We start from the raw sequence: 11,894 nt of genomic DNA on the forward strand, positions 1-11,894 counted from the left end.
TGGGTCCCAGGGGGAAGAGCTCAGCACCTCCCTCTCCACCGCCCCTCCTCAGGAAGCTGGAGAGAGCAGGGAGGTTGCCTCTCAGCCTCCTTCTCTCCCAACTAGACAAACACCCTGTCCTCAGCTGCTCCTCAGAGGACAAGCCTGCCAGCCCCTTCCTCAGCTTTGGTGCCCTCCTCAGGATGCATTAAAGTACCTGAACATCCTTTTCAAATGGTGGGGCCCAGAACTGCACATGATACTCAAGGTGAGGCCACACCAGCGCCAAATACAGTGAGATAATCACCTCTTTGGACCAGTCGGTCATGCTGTGTTTGATGCGCCCCAGGATGTGGTTTGCCCACTTGGCTGCCAGGGCACACTGCTGACTCCTCTTGAGCCTCCTGTCAGCCAGCACACCCAGACCCCTTTCTGTGTCTGCTGTTACTCTGTCCCAGATGCAGAATCCAGCATTTGTTCTTGTTCCATTTCATCTCATCAGTGAAACCTAGATTCATATGAGTGACTCTCAGTATGAATATTCTCTTATTTTTGTTTATACAGATGGAAACCTTCACCATACTGACGTTTCCCTCTTTGGGGAGCCTACGGAGTTTGAATACTTGAGGAAAGTGGTCTTCGAATATATGATGGGTCGCGAGACAAAGGTATGGAAAGTTGAATATGGTGATACATGATTCAGGTTAGAATGCAGTTTATCATATCGACTTGAAGTACTGTGTGTTTGTCATCCATTACATGCTGTTTACTACTGACACGGGGTTCAATAGGGGGGAAAAAAAAAGTGAAATCCTGAAGAGGCATGATCCATACTTTAAAAACTTTGTCAGCATGCCAAGATGACTGGTGGGGGAAGGGGTATTGTCACATATCTCACCAATGTACCTAAGACAACAAAAATCTTTACAGGCAGATATGGTTTTACTAGCAGAAGTCCTGTTGTCAGTCAAGCTTAATGTACTGTGAAAGCTGGTATGCACAGTATTAGCAAAAGTGCTCTTTTGATGTTATTTTGACACAAACATGATAAGTAACAGTTGGATTAAATAATAGTTTGTTAATAGCTCTGAAGATGGTGAAATACCTCTTTAATTGTTGAAGATGTTTTAGAGGGCTCCCAAATCTGCATACTTTCTCTAGATAGTATTAATTCACCCTTAAAAGTAGTGAAAAACTGCACAGTAGGCTTCTTGTTGTATGCTGCAAGCTTGTGAAATCATTCCTAAGTTGGAATTTTACTAGCTTTTAACAATACTGATGCTTAGAGATTGACCAGGTTCAAAAGAGGTATGACATAACACAAACATTTTTCTTGGATGATAAAGGCTATGTGGATGGATTTTTTTCTGTTTGTTTTTTTCTCCTCCCTGGAGTTCTTCCATTCTTTGTTGCCCTGCTTTCAACTTGGACTACTATTAAGCAAAGAGGTTTTATGTAGGTTTCTATGTTAATGAGCTTTGTTCTCATTGTGCTCTGTACAGAATAAAACTTGGTCTGTGCAGGACATCTTGTTCTTATGGGATTCCTCTTTCTCTCTCTTTTTATCCCGTTTTTCACTTTGATATTAATTCCTTTTTTATTAAAAATTCAGATCCCTGATCCAAAAAATCCAGAATCACTAGTTACCTTCTGTTCACAAGCCTGTGGCTCATTGGACGGCTCTCCTACTTTAATAACAAACAACTGAAATCATTAAAGAAAAATATGTGTATTACTGGATTTTATGATTTTGAATCGTGAGGGACTTAGAGAAGTGAAAATGCTAAAAAACATGTCAGCAATGTTTCAGCTTCAAACAAGTCTTGAGACAGCTGCAGATGGCTATTGCAGATAGGTGATGCACGTAGCAAATTTGCATTCCAGAAAACCTAATTTGAAACCTGTTTTTCACTCATTAGGGCTATTTCTTACAGATCTTCAAAACATTCCTATACATGCCTCAAAACTTTGGTTTATAAAATTGTGAGGGTTTTTTCCTTTTTAACAGTGGTATACTAAAATTTGCAGTTGATGTCTTCAATAACAGCAACAAACAACAATCAGTGCTAAAGTAAATTGACTTTAGGTCTTTCTTTCAATTGCTTTGATTAAAAGTTATATGAAAAATTATATATAATAAATTTTTGTATGCTTTTATATGTATGTATGCGTTTGTAGACATATGTATGTATTCATTTGCCCTGGGGATTCCATTGTATTTAACGAGAAGATGCCATTACAACATTGCCTGCACACTGGCTCCTAAAAAACAGATGAATATTGGGAGGAGAAAAAATAAATCAGAAAAGATAGACATCTGGTTCGTGCAGTAACTTGAGAAGGCATTGGTTGAAAGTAGATATTGTTGAAAGGGGAAGTATATTTAAACAAGCAACCAGCAGAAATAATTTTCAAAACACTACAATTTTTAACTTGGGAAGTTAGATGTAGATAGTTAGGTAAGGGAGGATGACCGAGTTCTTAAAAATGAATATAATTGTATTCCTCTCTATTGTGTGTTCATACTAATTTGATTACCTCATAGCAATTTCTAATTGACGGTCAATGTTCTGATGTATTGCAAGAAGGGAAGTATTTCCAGTATTGTCTAGTCCTCTATTCGATTGTAGCTGTACTGGCCCTTACAAAGGAAAATTAAAATCGAATGAAAGCTAGCATTTTTCCTGATTTAAATATGAAGATATTTTGGTCTCTTCACTTTTGCTTCAAAAAGTAATTTTGAGCTGATGTCATCTGCTGGTTTTCTTTCAACCATTACATGTGTTGCTGGGAGACACTGAGCTTAATGTCTGCTCTCATAGGGATTGTATCATATAATCTTCAGTTTACTGAACTGTGTCTTGAAAACTGGTTTCATCCTGCTACACTGACTGGAAAACCATGATCGATCACAATGCAAATCTTTTAATACACAGTCTAAATGTGTTAGTAAAATATTAACATGTACGCTTTTTTTTTTTTCCCTCAACATAGTCTTTGAGTTAAAAGATGTGTATTGAAGTTCACCTGCTCAGTACAGACATACCTTTCTCTCAGCTTTTGTTTTCCTGGCCCAGACAAGGCAATTTTTTCTAATTTTCTCTTGTAAGGTCGTTCTGGTGGCCTTTCTCTGTGCAGGGTTGTCTCCTTTTATAGTGCAGATATGTATGCCATGTCTCAGAGGTGCTTCAGCAGTGAAACCGGTGATCTCTAGAGACATCATTTCCTCTTTATTGAAAGTAGTTCAAGAGAATCTGTGCAAACTATCTAGAGTGGATTGCCATTTATGCAGCTTCGTAAATGATCCTGGAATCCTATTGAGACATTAATGAATGCACCAGTTGTGTTATAGTGCTGGTGACATAAGAGAAATATTGAGGGTTGGTGGTGGCTCAGTATCGAAGGGTCAGGAATTATGGTCATAATGTGTAACCTGTCACCTATCACATTCTTTGTAAACTGCACATGTCTTTGCTGGGGGATTTTACTGTCTTGCCCTCCAGTCCAACTTCATTTTTTGCCTCGTCCTTGGCAGGGTACATGAAATGAGATTGCCAGCTTTTTCTAAGCATGCACCTTGTTCAGCATATCTGAACCTGGAAATACATGGCGTAAAGCACTAGGTCCAATAAAATAAGATTTTCTACAGGCATGTGAACAATTGTGGTATCCAGCTGTACTTCACACTAAATCTTAAATCTTGCAGAAATCCTAGATGCTCTACTTGTAACTTTGTTATGCTGTTTAGAGTCTGTTCTGAGGTCAGAAAATCAATCCAAGGCTTGTATGTCTGTAGTAAATGTTTGTGTTGATATTGATTAGGTACATGGAAAAATGTAATGGAACACATGTGTGTTAGAGATAGTAAATTTATGCAACTATTTTTCCTGGCACATCAACATGCTCTTGTACATTGCAGAAAAATAAGGGGTGTTTCTGTAAAACTTTGATTTTGAAGGTTCTGCCTTTGACCAGCAGCTCTTAAATTATAGAGGGCACTGATCAGTATCATTGTAAAAATACTCATTTCAGAGATGACATACCTGAATATGTCAGCCTCGTAAAAAGAAATGTGAATGCAAACTGTCATCTCTTACAGCAGAACTAGCTATTATGTTTGGGAAAGCTCAGGGCCTTTCTATAGGTAGATACAGAGGAGCATATTATGTGTGTACGTACACACTTAAAGAGTTCTTAGGGGTTTTTTTAATAGTAGAAGCCGGTGTTAAACATACTATACTAAGTTCTGCAATCCTTGTAACTTTGTTTCGTAAGTATGCAACTGTGAATAGCGTTAAATAATTCTGCTACAAAATCTCCCTAGTGGCCTCAAAAACTTGGAGATGATTTCAAGTCATTGCTAGTGATAAATTACAAAATGGATGTTTTCCAGAAAGAAGGTTTTAGATACCCTCTACTTAAGATGGCATATAAGTATCTATGCTTTCATGGGGTATTTTCAGTGTTTGTAGATTTTTCTTTAATATTTGCATGCCATTGTGTCCTGTAGAAAAATGTTAGGAGAGGGCTTTCTTGATAGATCTGTTACAAAGAGTTTGAATAGATTGTAAGCTCAATGCTTTCTAATCTTTTAGTCCTAAATAATTGTGATGAGTATTTTGGCAAAATAAATTAGAAAAGTGTTATGTTAGTTTGTGGCACTGAGCACAGTCCTTTGTGTATCTTGGAACTGCCGTGGAGGCACTTATCTCTTAAATATGGGAACTATTAGTATGTTAAAATAAGTATTTTGAGCTGAAAGGATTCAACAGGGCTTGGCTTGTTTTGCCTTCTTTCATTTTGATCCCTAGTTAAATATATACTGAAACACTCATTGCAAATTAGGGCTTTACCTCTCACTTTTAGCTGCAGTCATCTTTGTCCTGCCTTGTTGCTGTGGCCTCCCTCTTCGTTCCACACGTGAGACTGGTAATAAACAGTAGACGTTGAGAGCAGCAATCTTATCTCATCCACATTCTTTAAGAGCAGCAGTTACTGCTTTTGTAGCAATCACCTTCTGTTTGAGCTGCACTGTAGCTCTTACTTCGGCCTTTCTTGTAAAAGTTACCTAAACATTGCTTTGTGCCTTTTGGAGTTTTTTCTTGCCACTCATCTGTTTATAAAATGGAAATAATCATTATGTATTTTGCACAAAGCTTTTATATTTTTACACCTTCCATCTGAGGATGGCTACATGATTTGCTATTTAAATATGGGGTTACTGTATACCTGATAAAAATATTTACATAACTGGAGTTCCACATCTGACATGGGGATCTACTTTCTTGATGTTTCATTTTTTACAAAATATTTGGATGATGCGAATATAGTTGAATCCATAAGGACTCTCTCAGGTGCCGTGTACCCAAAATGTATTTTTGAGAAAGGCCCTGTTAAGATCAAATATGATATGACCAGTATTTGTAATGGTACGCTGTCTTGTTAATGGACTTCAAGTATTCGAGCATAGATATCATAGAGCTTACATTGTATTACAGTAGCTGCAGTTTATGACAACGTGAAGTAAAGACTTTGTGGTTTTCATATAATTCACATAATGTATCATGCACATACAACGTGAAACAAGTAGTTATATCTTACTGGTTTCACTATGTTTTCCATTGGCATTACTAAAAATAGCATCCAGTATTCTTAAATGGAATGCATTTTAAAATATTACATTTTAGTGAATATGAAATTTATCAAATCAGCTATGGATGACCTTTTTTATTTTTTCAGACAATGGCCAAAGTTATAACAACAGTGCTGAAGTTCCCAGCAGATCAGACTCAGAAGATACTGGAACGAGAAGATGCTCGACCATTGGTAAGTTATATAAGTAAACCAAATTTATGCAAGAGATTAGGTTGCAAGAATAAGGAATTAGAAACTTTCTTTTAAGTCTCCTTTTTCCCTGTTCCCACATTCAAGAAAACTCCTTTTCTTCCTCCTTCCCTCTTCTTCAGTGGAATGTCAAATTCCAGCTGTAGGTTTGAGTTTATAACAAAAGTGAGGAAAAAAAGCAAGCATATTTTCTTAACTAGTATTTCTTGTCATCAGTTAAACCGTATTTCTGAGAGCTATGGGTACAACAGAACAAAGCAAGTTCAGTCATTGCTACTATTCTGCAGATGAATTTTCTAATCAAAATATTAATCTGACAGAAAATTCTTGTTTCTTAAATTTGGAAATTGCTGTGCAGTCATACCAGTTTTCATGAAAAATGTGTTGAGAGATTTTTCAATGTTAGGATAAGATTTCTGGCAAAAATAAGAGCCATTTTGCTTGTAGAATAGAAAACTGGTTAGCTCAATCACCTGGGATACATGTGTTTGAAGTGAGATGTACATGTAGGTCATTCTTACCTTAAGTGAGTATCCTGACAAGTTTTTTTTCTTTTTTTAAAACCTGCTTTAATTTTGTACTAAAAAAACATCAACGTATGTTAGGTTCACTCTGGGTCAGGACAGGTCAAAAATAAGAGTCTTTGCTTCACTTTGGTTTTGTTTGGTTGGTTTTTTTTTCTCACTTTAAGTACACTTCTTACTACGTGACAATTGCTTGGTATTTCCCAGCTGATCTATTTACCAGAAAGATGAATTTGGGTTTGAAAAGCAGACACAAAAAAGAAGATATATGAGCATAAACATTCCTTTGATATTACTATTACTATTTTATGTATTGGAGATATCTTTATTAATATAAAAACTGCAGTAATAATTTTCTCTGTGTTGTATCTGGGGTCAACACTGTGATCCTTCTCTTTGTGGGTCAGCTTAGTAAAATATTTAGGAATTAAAATGAGAGGAAGAAAAAGAATAAGGTAACATTTTGAACATTTTTACATTTCAATTGAAGCAATTACACTGAAGTCCTGTTGATCCATTGAAACAAATTAAAAAAAAATTTTTAGCATTTCATCTGCTTGAAGTATCAAATATGAGGCAAGCATTTAATATTTTAACATTTTTCCTGTAAACTTCTGGCGAGTCTTTTGCAATTCTGTTTAGGACTGTTGGAGGGGTCTTCATAAATTATTCGTTCAAGAAATATGCTTGGTTTTTTTTGTTTTTATTTGCTGACATTGACTAACATGACAGTAGTGTTTCTCCACACTTAATATCCAAGTGATGCTGGTATTTGAAAATATCCAGTATTTAGACCTCATAAAGTACTGAACTACAGCATAAATGTGCATTTTTAATGTAAATCTTTGTTGTTTCTGTGTGTTAGTTTATGGCCAAAATGTCTATATTTTAATGTGTAAATTGTTAATTAACTGTGCTACTGGAAAAGAATAAGTGTGTGAAGTACTAAGTATCTGTGAATAATTATTCAGCATCTTAGTGGGCATATATTTAATATGTTTCTACTTAAAACTTTTAACAAATTCCTAGCTCAATAAACATATGCTAGATCAACGTATCTCTACAAATCAAGCTTTTACTACATAGTTGTTGTGATCTAATTGCAGCAGTCTCATCCATAAGCAGTAGATGTCCACAGAGTTCTTACCTACACTATTAACAAAGTAGTCCAATAAGCTGTTTTCTTCCTGGCTTTGTAGTTTGCCTCACCTCGCAGTGGTATCTTCTGAATATCCCGTCAGTCTGTGCTTAGTTAGCATGTGGGTGAGTGAAGCCTAATACATACTTGTTTTACTTAAAGATGAAACCTGTAGTACGAGATCAATCAGTCTGCTTTTTTTTCTTGCCTGCTTTTGTTTGTTAAAAATAAAATCAAATTTTTTGTTCTATATTTGTATGATAAACTTTGTTCTACCCTTAATTTTGTTTTGCTTTACAAAGCCAAGTTTGAAAATGGTAAATACTGATCAAAACCAATCTTGAGTTATAAGCATAACTTGAAATGTTGACTGAGCTACAGGAATCTCAGTTGTAGGAAAAAACCAAATCTGATTTCAAATCAATTAATATGCAAAATTAAATTGTATTGCACTTGGTTTTGTTTTGTCTTTATTCATGTTCTGAGCTCCTTTTCTGAATAGAGAAATAAGATTTATGGGAAACATACTGTACTGCTTGAAATTAATTACTGCATCTTATAAATATGAGAAAGGATTTTTTTTAAAAAAGATTGATGAAATATTCTCTGTAGAGGAATTAGGATATGATTGCATTTAAACATCAACACCTTTCTGAATCAGAGCTTTGGCTTGGTATCAAGGGAAGCCAGAGCAGACATTAGGGAGAACAATTTGGGGAGCTTTATGCTCTCCGTTTATTGTGCCTGTTTTCAGGTTTTATTAAGCTACTTTCATTATGAATCTGCAAGACTAATTGTAGTGTTGCAGAAAAGCAACAACTGATTTAGGCCTAAAGATGCAGTTTGCATCAGACCTGCCAAGCTAAACAAGCAGCAGACAAGCACTAGCAGTTGAGAGAGGAGTAGGATATAGAAGCACACAGGTAAAACTTCATGCACTGCCCGATAAGATTATAATTTGAGTTGGTGGTGGTGTATGATGATTAATAAACTCTTCAGATGAATTCCATAGGATACAGTCAGCCCAACTTTCCTTTTCCTGCTTTGCAACTGAAAAGCTTTGCACAATTACCAGGGATTGATTCAGTGCATGCGAAGCAGTCGCTATCTGTCGGCTGAAATGCAGCGGTTGGCCTGCACCACCGCCAGAGCAAAATGGATTAGTTTAGGCTGTTTCCATTGCCAGTGGTCACAATGCAGTTGACAGGCTATCTTCCTCTCTTGCAGTCATGCAGATACAGCCTTCAATACAAAATAATATCTGTTTCAAAGGAAAAAATCTATTCATCTTAGCAAACAGTCATGGTTTATACTTTATTTTGTGTTCTTTTAAGCCTTGGAATACAATAGCAGATGCACTTTATTGCACTTAAAACACAATAGAGCTTGGACCATATGCCTCCTAGCCTTGATCACTTCTTGACAAAATCAGCAACTGTTTTTTCTAGCCCTCTGTTGAAAATAATTCAATTGTTGGTAATGATAGGACAAAGCTATTTACAACACTGTTGCAGAAAGCGTGTTTGAAACTTAAATTCTCATCATGCTGTGTACAATGCTGGTGTAAGAAGTTCAGGCCTTCTCAGCCGCATTTGAAGCATATTGCAGAAGGGCTTGATTTTGACCTTAATGTCAGCAATTACCTGTTATACTTCTGTAACTTAAGATAATATGTATGGAAACTGTTCAGACCTCAGTATTGGATTGTAGTTTCTTACTTTATCTCAAGTATTTCTGTGAGTCAGTAGTATTATGTCAGTAGGTAGCCAGCAAATGGGATAATATTCTTGCATGTATAAACTTTAGAAATTCAGATGATGCATACTTCATTGTGAAAGCAATAAATATTTTCCTGGTATAGGAGGCTTTCTTCTAGCCCCAAAATTTTACTTCATCATTTCAATTTTGACAACAAGCTTTATGCAGAAAGGACAACTTTGGTTTTCATTGGATTAAGATGCAACAATGTGGTAGACTATTTCCAGTGAGACTTCTGACTGTTTTGCTACAGGTTGTTTGGTTTTTGTCATACTTTCTCAACTGTTTTGAAGATACTGGCATGGAATTACTTGCTTGAAATCAATAATTTGGCAATTTGACTTACCTGAAATCCTTCCATCGCCTGCTCCTATCAACAAACAACAATGTCATTATGATTTTAATATTAAGTGCTTCTGAGTTGCTCTCAATAGGGTAACATTTGTTCATTTGTTTTAACCTTTCATTCCTCTAGTCATGGCTACGACCATCTTGAAGAAATCGTGATGAGAATGTCTCATGACTCTGCTGCTTAGAAATATGTTCATATCGCTGTTGTTGTCCCTTGAGAAGGGACAAGAAGAAAAGCTATTATTCAAGGTCACAAATGGAACAGCAAGAACCAAAACTCAGCACCACCTTTGGACCATGAATATAGTTAAACTGCCTTGACAAGAAACGCTAATCAGGGGTTATCTGGTGATGAGTCTTCTTTCTCTTCTATTGAACACTGTCTTCTATTTTGTGTTAAAGGTTATTTTTTTAAAGGAGAGAAAAGACTTTATCCTAGGAAGGAATTGCCCACTACTGTATCTCTATACAGACTTTACTGGGTGTTTTTTAAGAGTTGAAATAAATGGTTTGTTTCTTCTATTTATTTTTTTATTTTTGAATGAATTGTGCAATACACTTTTGGATGGGTAGCGGTTGAGGTGATTTTCCTGATGAACTAGGCACTCTTGATGACTACTCTCTCCCGATTTGATCTTATGATTGTTTGCTAAAGGTCACTTCTATATGCTTTTGCCTACAATAAATCCAAATTGCCGTACCTCATTTGTTTACTCCTAGCTTTTGTACTTATATTTTCTGGAGAAAAAGTACATTACTGTAAATTGTAAATAGTTAATACATGACTGTATCATATGCTGATCTGTGACAGTTGACAGCACTAATCTGACAAGAGCTGAGATGAAATAAAGTTTATTTACTGTATAATTTTGGAACTTCTTTGGTATCATTTTTTGTTTGAAAGGATCCACCAGTTCTGTTCTTATTCCTGTTTGAGACATCTTTAGCTGAGACATTTCCAGGCTGAAATCCCTCTCATAAGAAGAGCTATTCAAGTCCATTGAACTGTAAGAAGTCAGTGGAGATCTTCAGATTTTCAAGAGGTCGCAACCTGTGAAACAGACCTATGGACAAGCTGAAAAGTTGGCATGAGAATATAGCAAGTAGGGAAGTTTGCTTTGTAAAGGTTTTTAATTCTGTATTTTTATGCTTTTAAATAATGCCTCTCTGGTCTTTTTGGGATATAAGGTGTGATCCTCTGAAGCGGTATGCAAGTATTGGATGTATTTAACTTGTTCTCAATCTACTTTGATACCTACCATGTCAGTAACAGTCATCTATACTGCGTATGCTAGCTTGCCTAGACGGTTCAAGGTGATTAGTCCTCCACACATACAATTTTCAACAAGTGTTTATAGGAGCAGTAGTCCTCTGAACAGCTCATCTTTGAACATAAGCAGGCCTTCTAAATATACTGCCTGCCTGATAGGTATTTTGAATACTGTTAGGAAGTGACGGTTAGTGGCTAATGCTGTCAGGTTTGGAACGTGCATCCTGCTACGGGGATGCTCAGCCTGTTCCTCTGGGTGCTGTCCTGTCAGCCAAAGAAAACAGTGGGTCCTCCTGACCACAGAAACAGGTTGACTAGTGTGGTGCGGTCCACACTGACAGATATGATTTGTTGTCCTGCTCCAGCTGTCATGCCCAAGGGCAGTACCTAAAATTTTGTATTTCTGTGTACCCAAATTTTGTATTACACTGTTACCTAGATAATCTCAGCTTCATATGGTATTAGAGTTGCGATTACCTCGGCATTGTTGGCATTTCAAGACTCTGCATCCCTAATACTCACCTCTGATTATCTATGAAGTCCAACCATTTCTCACCTAACTCCCCCCATAACCATAACTGTGAGTTCCAGCCGTTCCTCACAACACTACCCCTTTTGTCAGCTTCTCATATTGTTATCTGTCAGGTTCAGTGATTTCTCTTGTAATGTCCAGTGGCTTTCCATGTCCCCTTCAGTTAGCTTACCCTCAGGCCAGGGCACAGATAGCAGCCTAATATTTGTGCGTGGCTCTGAAAAATAAATGCAGGCCGATGACATGTAGGATGTTGATACAGTTGGGGTTTGCTGTGGTTTTGGGTTTTTTTGCAAATGCACTGGGATTTACCTTTTTTGTCATCCGCAAGAAGCGAAGCAGCTGATTTGCAGTTTTGTATCCTAAGGAAACTGGGAGAAGTGCAACAATTCGAGTTCTCTAAGGTCACTTGTGGCCACTAGCTGTCTAAAGAATATATATGGTTTTAAATTACTGTTTACAGTCTAAAAGGTTATGGCTTGCCTTTGATAGTTAAGG

The 11,894-nt window shown here is 36.7% G+C and overlaps 1 long non-coding RNA gene across 1 annotated transcript; it reads left to right on the forward strand.

The window, feature by feature from the left end:
- Positions 1-600: 600 nt before the first annotated feature.
- On the forward strand, positions 601-10,470 carry LOC104618842. Its single transcript, XR_738013.1, has 4 exons — positions 601-647; positions 5,719-5,805; positions 7,547-7,610; positions 9,719-10,470. It is a non-coding gene; the product is annotated as an uncharacterized LOC104618842 (long non-coding RNA).
- The last annotated feature ends 1,424 nt before the right edge of the window (positions 10,471-11,894 follow it).

Source organism: Phaethon lepturus, unplaced genomic scaffold (assembly GCF_000687285.1).
Source record: "Phaethon lepturus isolate BGI_N335 unplaced genomic scaffold, ASM68728v1 scaffold18023, whole genome shotgun sequence".
Classification (NCBI taxonomy): Eukaryota; Metazoa; Chordata; class Aves; order Phaethontiformes; family Phaethontidae; genus Phaethon; species Phaethon lepturus.